We start from the raw sequence: 9786 nt of genomic DNA on the forward strand, positions 1-9786 counted from the left end.
TTTAGAAAGAATTGAATTGCTAAATTCAAAATCTCCCAAAACCATTGTAAATGAAAGGGATAGGAAAGATAGAACTAAAAATCAGGAGAGATAAAAGAAGACCTTAGATTTAATACAGCCAATTTCAGTTATTTTCTAGAACCCTGAAAATGGATTATATCTAGTCATTTCTTATTTTGTTGGTAAAATCTTACTGGTCAAGTTGTCAAGTTAGCATACATTAGCAAAACTCTCAGCATGAGTCTAGCCAAAAGTTCACCATTCATATCTGTAGCCTTAATAGTCAGCACAGCTAAGAACCATAGAAAAGTTATCAGTGCTGACAATGTAAAGCAAAGAAGTTTAAAAAGTTAATAAATTTAAGCATGTAATATCAAATTCCGCAATGGTTTGAGTCTGTGACATGAATAGATTATTCTTTGAAAACAAACAATACTTATGAATAGAGAGGAACTTTTTCATCTGATGAAGGACATCTGTGAACTATCTCCAGCTAGCATCATTTTTAAGAGTGAAAAATTGATTTTTCCTTAAGATCGGAAGGAGGCAAGGATATTTGCTCTCACTATGTCTATTCAATATTATACTGGAGTGCAATAAGGCAAGAAAAAGAAATAAAGGCATAATGATTTCAATGAAAGAAATAAAGCTGTATTTCCAGACAACAATACAATTTCCAGACATCTACAGTGAAAACTATATAACATTACTGAGAGAAATTAAAGAAGATCCAAATAAATGGAGATTATATACCATATTAATGGATTAGAAGACCCAATATTGCTAAAATGTCTATCAATATTTATCTATGGATTAAATGCATCTATGATCAAAATCCAAGCAGATTATTTTCTAGAAATCAAGAAAATAATTTTGCAATTTATATGGAAATGAAAAAGGCTAGAACCAAAACAATCTTGAAAAAAATGAGCAAATATTTAAATGACATATACTACAGGAGTTATAAAGTTATAGTAAGATAGTATATTACACGAAGATAGACAAAAATGGAACAAATAGAGGGTTAAGAAATATATCCACATATGTAAAGTCAATTGATTTTAAACAGTACCAGTGTACTTCAATGGGGAAAGAAAAATCTTTCCAACAATGAAAATGAAAACTGATATCATTGAGAGAAAAAAAAATTATCCATGACCCCTGCCTCATGCCACACCTGAAAGTTAATTTAAATTAAATCATAGACCTTGTGCCATGGACACATACCATACATATTATCCTTCAAGGGATAATGTGAAGGGTTCTGCTTCCAGCCAAGATGGAGTAACAGCAACTGGGTTTATGTGAAGGGTTCTCCTTCCACCCAAGATGGAGTAACAGCAACTGGGTTTAACCTCCTGTCTGGAACAAGTAAAGAATCAGACAAAATCTATGAAACAATGAATTTTGATACCTTGGTTATCAGATAATGAATGATAATGACCCCTGCATAACAGGAAACAGACAAGATGAGCCCTGTGATTTCCTAAGCTTACTGCCTGAAGACAGGTGGTTCCAAGTCATGATACAAAGAACAGAAAATCCAGGCAGCTTCTAGCGGTCTCTGAGTTGAGGGAAGGAGGTGTCCAGGAAGGCCAAGGAAGCCAGAGTTCAAAGAGGAGAATCCTACAGAAGAAATTAAAGAACAAAGAGAGCTCCATAAATCTTTAGGGCACCCCTTTAGTCTTCAACTGGGTAATGATCACTGTATACATTATGAAAACTATCCAAGGCCAGGGAAAAGGACCACCTGGAAGCATGATAGGATATGGTACTCAGTGCCCACAAAGAGCTCAGAATATTTCACGTTACCACCAGGTAGAGTCAAAAGTTTTATAATTTAAGAGGCAGTGAGTAAAGTGCTCAAAAGATTTTGCCTCAGGAAGGGTTCAAAAACAGTCTTACACTAAACACTCCTCTGGACCTGTCAAACAAAGCTTAAAAGTAAGACCTGAAAGGATTGAATGTTTCCAGTAACTTAGTTGAGAGCCAAAACACAACTCAAGAATATTTATAGGCATACAAAACCTTCCAGCACTCAATAAGGTAAAAAGTTACAATGATAACTACAAAAAAATTGCTGAGAGAAAATAAAAAGACCTAAATAAATGAAGATACACTGTGTTCGTGAATCAGAAGATTTAATAATGTTAGGATGTCAGTTCTCCCCAAATTGATCTATAAATCCAATGCAATTCCATTGAAAATACCATCAGCCTTTTGTGAAGCAATTTGCAACCTGACACTAAAATTCATTTGGAAATAGGAAGGATCTGCAATAGCCAGAATGACTTTTTAAAAGAAAAACAAAATTGGAGGTAGACATTACAAGAAGTATAGTCAGGGAGCATTGAGTACCCTGGAAATAAAGTCTTGTTTGCATTTGCTGGGTAAACCCTTTGCCCCTACCTCCACCGAAATGGCACTCATAGTACTCATAAGGCACAGGTTGACCATGCCTCCAACATGGCCTCCCAATCACTGACACACCTTAGGATTCCTAGTTCAGTTTGAATAATTGAGAGTCCTTGTTTTTGTAGGTACCACATGGTGGAAGTCAGTCCAATCTTTCCTGTCCTGTTTCATCCATCACCACAAAATACCTAAGTGACAGCTATGGGACTGTCTACAGGCAATACCTACAAGCTGTTGACAAGTTTTTGCATGGGAAATGAAGAAGCTGAGGCCATTCACTGCTGTTTCTGATAGACTTCTCAGAAAGAATAAGAGAATAGTAATCAAATTGTGGTCAAAGCCATCTGACAGAGGATAACAGACCCAAGAATCAGTTAAATTCAAGGACTTGAAACGGTTTGCAAAAGCTGCACCAGGGCATTTTCCTTTGTGAGGGAAAGCTCCAGGATCCATTCTAAAAGACAAAAGAATATTAATACTAATGTCCCTTTATCCCCCAGTGCCTTTCCAAGTACTTAGGTCTCAGTGTCTCTCTCTCTCTCTCAACACTGCCACAGAATTAATGTGTCCCATTCTAGTAACTATAACCTCTTTCCAATCATGCTTCTAATCTCACCTAAACTTTTCATCTAGAAGAGTCAGTCAAGAGCAAGAGTGACAAGGGAATTTTTATAAAACATATAAAAACCCATTTGTCCCTCACTTCTGGCTTTTATGGGTAAGTGTCAGGGGACTGGGTGGAGAATATCAACCCAAAGCAGAATAGTATGAGCCTGAATACTAGATATTGCTTCATCTCTGGTTTCCTGTGGCAGGTTCTCTGTCTCAGGAATCTCTTACTAAGAGGGCCAAATACACTTACAGCAGCCAGAGCCTACTCCAAGAAAACTCATACTGTCATCTTCAAAAAGATCTAATATTGGCCTGATAGAATTCAGGAGGAGTTAAGCTGTAAGAGGATGACATTGCTATTGCCATACCTCCTTAACAAACATTGTGTGCCTCTCTCCCTCATCTCCCAAGCTAACAAGCCAAAGTTCTTAAGATTTGCATGATTTCTGTTCATAGCAGTCACAAATTCTCTCCTTTTGCATTTAGAGATGCATATCTCTGTAACTATTTTCTGAAAAGGATCAGAACCTTACTCTAACCCAGAATGGATCTTAGTTCTCATTGTTACAATGGGATGGGAGTGACACTGACCATCATATTCACCCTCCTGCCCCCACCTCGATGAACCTATTTTCCAGTACTCAGCCTGCAACCATCTCCCTCGTTCCTCCTTGGTCACAGAGAATGGAAGAGGGGAGGATCACTTATTGCTTGATTGACTAGACAGTTTGAATAATATGGCTGCTACTAAATCCTACAGGCTTCCCTCAAATTATAACTGAACTGTGGGAAAGTTCTTGTCTTTCTTATTCCAGAAAGCCATGTCTTGTCAGTATTCCATCTTTATCACCAAAACTGGTAAGAATAATAAGAGTCTGTAATTTTACCTTGCTAGAAAACAAGTTAGCATGCCACAGATTCATAGACACTGGCAGGAGATATGAGATTCCCGGGCTAGGAATAAAGAACAATTTATTAATCAGAGCAATAGCAGTAGTCAGAATAACAACATTTGTGCTAGTTCTTCAAGCCCTGATTCCCATAGAGCACACTCAGTGAGTTGCATTACCCAAGAGCAACCCTATTTAGGAAACCCCAATATTTTCTAAAACCATTGCTAGAAAACCTTTTCAACCTTTTTCCAGTGGAAGACACTGTCTTTATTATCATGAACAGCCAACAAACCTGCCTTCTTCCCCAGAGGGAGACACTTTATTTTCCAAAGCTGTTTGCTATATGGACTTTCTTGAAAAGACAGTCTAGAAAAAAGCTACGAATACAATTGCTCAGAAGATATGCAAAAACATAAGATCTATGGAGAATTATCTCCCAACACCTCCATAAATATATTCACACATAGACCTAACTGTAAAACCTAAATCTATAAAGGTTCTAGAACAAAATATAGGAGTAACTTGAGTTACCTTAACAACCAACAAGGTCAGGGGTAGTCCAGAAAGCTTGACCCACAGGGACAGGGACAGGACTTTGGTGAGGCAAGCAGGGCATCTCCTATGAAAAATCTAAGCACTCACTGTTAGGTGCTAAGCCTGCACTTGCACAACCTGAAAGCGAGCACCTCCTTAAATTTTTTGTTTTCCTAATTGGGCTTGCCATAATCTCCACACTGCCTCCTTTTCCTTCACTGACACAAAATCACAGAGAATGGCAGCATGCTTTGCTCAAAGCAGCAGTACAGCTTACTTACATCACAACCTGGACCTGCTACGTTTTCTGTCCTAAGCCCCATTCAAACGTGGCAGCATTCCATGTGATGTTTTATCTGCTGGATTAGCATTTGGAGGTATGGAATGTATTGCTTCCACAACCCAAACAGATCCATGACATTGCACTTCCTTCTTTGTAGTAGGACATAGATTCTTACTAGGAATAATATCACCCCCAAGGGGGCAAAAATTGGTATTTAATAGTTTATGTGGTCTTGTAGTCTTCCAAAGGCCACACTACCTAAACAAATATACAGTACATCTGCGCTATCAATATTCCATGATGGAGAGGCAATTAGCGGTAAAATGTTTAAAAAGCTTCCTTACCAGGGCATTAATAACAGAAAGGTTGAGAAACACTGTAGCAGGAGAAGATGCAACAACAACCAAAAAAGACATTTTTTAAAGAGGATGTCTCTGTATGCCTTTGATCATCAGATCTCTGAAGTATTTACTGAAGTGTGAGTCCCAGAATCTTAGAAGAGTTTACTTTCCACCTTCTAGAATGTATTTGTCAAAAAGTGCCCATTATGGGCCGGGTGTGTGGCTCACGCCTGTAACCCCAGCACTTTGGGAGGCCAAGGCGGGTGGATCACGAGGTCAGGAGATCGAGACCATCCTGGCTAACAGGGTGAAACCCCGTCTCTGCTAAAAATACAAAAAAAAATTAGCCAGGCATGGTGACGAGCGCCTGTAGTCCCAGCTACCCGGGAGGCTGAGGCAGGAGAATGGCGTGAACCTGGGAGGCGGAGCTTGCAGTGAGCCGAGATGGCATCACTGCACTCCAGCCTGGGCAACAGAGCAAGACTGTCTCAAAAAAAAAAAAAAAATGGTGCCCATTATGAACTTGGTTCTGTCAGATCTATCAAGTCATAAAGGTGAGTGAACAAAGCATCAGTTCATCATAAGATGTAAAAAGCGCATCTGGGATTAAACCTGAACAGGAGTAGAAGGTAGGAATAATCTACATGAGGAAGTAGCCTGTACCTCCATGTCACCCACCACAGTTGCACCAGGGCCCCTCCCCTCAGCTCACATCTATGACTTTACAGGAGTCCTGTACTACTAGTTGAAGGAAGGGGAAAATTAAGAGGTTAGTTTCCAGATAGGCTGTCTAGGTATAACAGAGCAAGACAAAAATAGATGGTGGCTGCATTATAGTCACAATGGGGGACAGTCTTGAACAAGTGTTGAGAGAAATTTTTCCTGAGAAGCTGTGAGCAATGTCTCTGCTCACCCACTTTGTGTGAAAGAAGTGGCTCAAGATGAGACTCATATATGGACTATACATGGACTCGTGGGTGGTGGCAAGTGACTTGTCCTGCTAATCACGGGCTTAGAAGGAAATGGACTGAAAGGTCAGAGACAAGGAGATCTTAGTTAGAGGCATGTGGTGCCGATGGCTAAACATATGAAATTTTTCATATCATAAGTAATTTCCTATCAGATGGCATCCACCACAGAAGAAGCACAGAACAACTTTATGGACAAAATAATTCAGCCAGCTAATGTTAGCCAACCTTTGTCTTCAGCCGCCCCAGACCACATAGCTACATGAAAGAAGTGGTCATAGTAACAGAGATAGAGGCTACACATGAGACCAAAAGCATGTACTCCCTCTTACCAAGGTCAGTCTAGCTACTGTTGCCTCTGAATGTCCTCCATGGCAGCAGCAGAAACCAGTATTCTTGTATGACACTATTCCTTCAAGAGACCACTTAGCCATTTGATAGCAGGTTGATTATGTTGAGTCCCTTCCATTCTGGAAGAGCCAGTGAAATACACAGATCTGGAAACCAAAGGATGCAAGCAGGAAATATTCCAGCTAGCATCACTCCCAATAACCACTAACGAGCTTTGTGCATCTCTTCCTGCAATCCTGGACTTCAAAACCTTAGACATTTTTGATTCCCAAAAGAGGCATAACAAGCCTCCTACTGAACTACAAGCTACAGCTGCCACATGGGCACTCTGAACTTTTCATTTCCAGGAACCACAAGGCTGTAAGAAGGAGTCACAGTCTTGGTAGTTTAGGTGACACTGACAAGCAGGATGAGGTAGAGGTAATGTTAGACAATGGCGGTGGAGAGGAATATGTGTGAAATTCAGGTGATCCACTTGAGTGCCTCTTGATACTTCCTTGCCCAATGTGACTGTGAATGAGCAAGTGCAGCAAACCTGGCCTGAAGTTGACAAGAGCTATAGAGGAGCTGCACTCCAAATGTGTAAGGACAAATACATGTAAAGCAAAGAGGGGACTGTAGCAGACACAAAAACATGCCACTTACAACTCCCTTCAAGAAGGAACCTGCAGCAAAGAATATAGACTAGTGAAAACCAGCTATGGATGTCTTCAGGATTTGTCTTAATAAATAACTTTTGAGCTGAGGCCACTTGCCTCCTGGGCATCCTCCAGCTGATGACTCAGCATGCAATGATGTAAATATTTGCTGTTTCTGGCCAGTATGAGACTCCTCTGTGGACAATATTTGTTTTTGAGATCACTGGGCTTTCTGACACATTCCCAGAGCTACCCCCATGGTCTGATGCTCTTTCTATATAATCCTCTTTCTTTTCCCTACTTTTTTCACAGGTATCAGACCGGCATCACAGTCTGAAAGCTTTCTCTGCCACTCCTACTCTCTTTCCTTTAACTTTCACAATTACAAATCTCCTTCACTTAGAACTCCATTTGGCATATGCATCCTGGAGGACCCAAATCAACACAGACCTAGCCATAAAAACAAAAAACATAAAGCTATGAAAGCAAAAAGCGTGAAGAAAACATAGGTGAATATATTAATTGCCTTGGCATAGGCAACTTTTTTTTGACAAGACACAAATTACTAACCATTTGAAAATTGATAAACTGGATTGCTTTCAAATTTTTTAAAATGTGCATCAACAGATGAATAAGTAAACTATGGTATACTATTACAATGGAATACTGTCCAACAATAAAAAGGAATGAACTTTTGATACACAGAACCATTTGGATGAAACTCAAAGGCATTACACTGAGTGAAAGGACCCAGTCTCAAAAGGTTACATACTATATGATTCCATTGACATGACTTTCTCAAAAAGACACAACTGTGGTAATGAAGAATTAATCAGTATTTTCCAGGGATTGGAGGTGGGAGAGGGGGTGACTATAAAAGGATAGAATGAGAAAGTTTGGGGGGTTGTGGGACTGTTCTGTATCCAGATTCACGTTGGTTATACTTCATGCATGTGTTAAAATTCGTATAACTATGCAGGGAAAAGTCCATTTTACTGCATGTTAATTTTTAAATTAAAAATACAAAAAATCTCCACATATTCATACTCTGCTTAAAATTATTCAGTGGGTGAATGCTTGGGACTCAATTGCTGAGGCATATAGTAGGTGTATATTTGACTTTTTGTTAAAGCTGCCAGGCTGTTTTCTAGGGTGTTTGCTCTATACAGGCATAGCTCATTTATTGCACTTTACTTTATTGCACTTTGAAGATACTGCACTTTTTTACGAGTGGAGGGTTTGTGGCAAGCTTGCATCAAGCAAGTTAATCAGCACCATTTTCCCAACAGCATGTGCACACTTCATGTCTGTGTCACATTTTGGCAACTCTTACAATATTTGAGACTTCTTCGTTATTATTATATCTGTTATGGTGCCCTGTGATCATTGATCTTTGATGTTACTATTGTAATTGTTTTGGGGCACTGCAAACCACACCCATGTAAGACAGTGAAGTTAATTGATCAATGTTCTGTGTTCTGACTGCTTCACCAACTGGCCATTACTCCATTTCTCTCCGCCCCCTCAGGCCTTCCTATTCCCTGAGACACAACAATATTGAAATAGGGCCAATTAATAACCCTACAATGGTCTGTAATTGTGCAAGTGGAAGAAAGAGTCATGTGCCTCTCACTTTAAATCAAAAGCTAGAAATGATTAAGCTGAGTGAAGAAGGCATGTTTAAAACTGAAATAGGCTGAAAGTAAGGCCTCTTGCACCAAATGGCCAAGTTGTTAAAGCAAAGGAAAAATTATTGAAGGAAATTAAGTGCTACTCTGGTAAACACAATTGATAAGAAAGCAAAACAGCCTTATTGCTGGTATGGAGAAAGTTTGAGTCATCTGGGTAGAAGATCAAACCAGCCACAACATTCCTTTAAGCAAAAGCCTAATCCAGAGGGCCCTAACTCTCTTCAATTCTATGAAGAAGCCATCCCTATAACATAAAAGTTCAAGAAGGAAGTGTTGATGTAGAAGCTATAGCAAGTTATCTAAAAGATCTACGTAAGAACTGATGAAAGCAATTACATTAAACAGAGGCTTTTCTTTTCTTTATCTTTTTCTTTTTTTCTTTTTCTTTTTTTTTTTTTGTTTTTTTTTTGTTTTTTTTTTTTTTTTTTTTTTGAGACAGGGTCTTTCTCTGTCATCCAGGTTGGAATACAGTGGTGTGATCATAGTATAATGCAGCCTTGAACTCCCAGACTCAAGTGACCCCACCGCCTCAGCCTCACAAGTAGCTGGGACTACAGGTACATGCCACCATGACTGGCGAATTTTTTTTTTTTTAATAGAGACAAGGTCTCACTATGTTGCCCAGGCTGGTCTCAAATTCCTAGGCTCATGCAATCCTCCAGCCTCAGCCTCCCAAAGTGCAACTAATACAGGTGTGAACCACCATGCTCAGCCAACAATAGCTTTCCAATATAAACTAAACAGTCTTCTATTGAAAGAAAATTCCATCTGGGACTTTCATAGCTAGAGAGTGGAAGTCAATGCCTAGCTTCAAAGACTCAAAGCACAGACAGACTCGTCTGTTAGGGGCTCATGCAGCTGGTACTTTAAGTTAAAGCCAATGCTCATGTACCGTTCTAAAAATGTTAGGAGACTTAAGAATTATTCTAAATGTATTCTGCCTGTGCTCCATAAATAGAACAACAAAGCCTAGATGACAGCATGTCTGTTTATAATATACTTTACTGAATATTTTAAGCCCACTGTTGAGACCTACTGCTCAGGAAAAAAAAAATACATT

The sequence above is a fragment of the Macaca nemestrina genome, chromosome 9 (genome assembly GCF_043159975.1).
Source record: "Macaca nemestrina isolate mMacNem1 chromosome 9, mMacNem.hap1, whole genome shotgun sequence".
In the NCBI taxonomy this organism is placed as follows: Eukaryota; Metazoa; Chordata; class Mammalia; order Primates; family Cercopithecidae; genus Macaca; species Macaca nemestrina.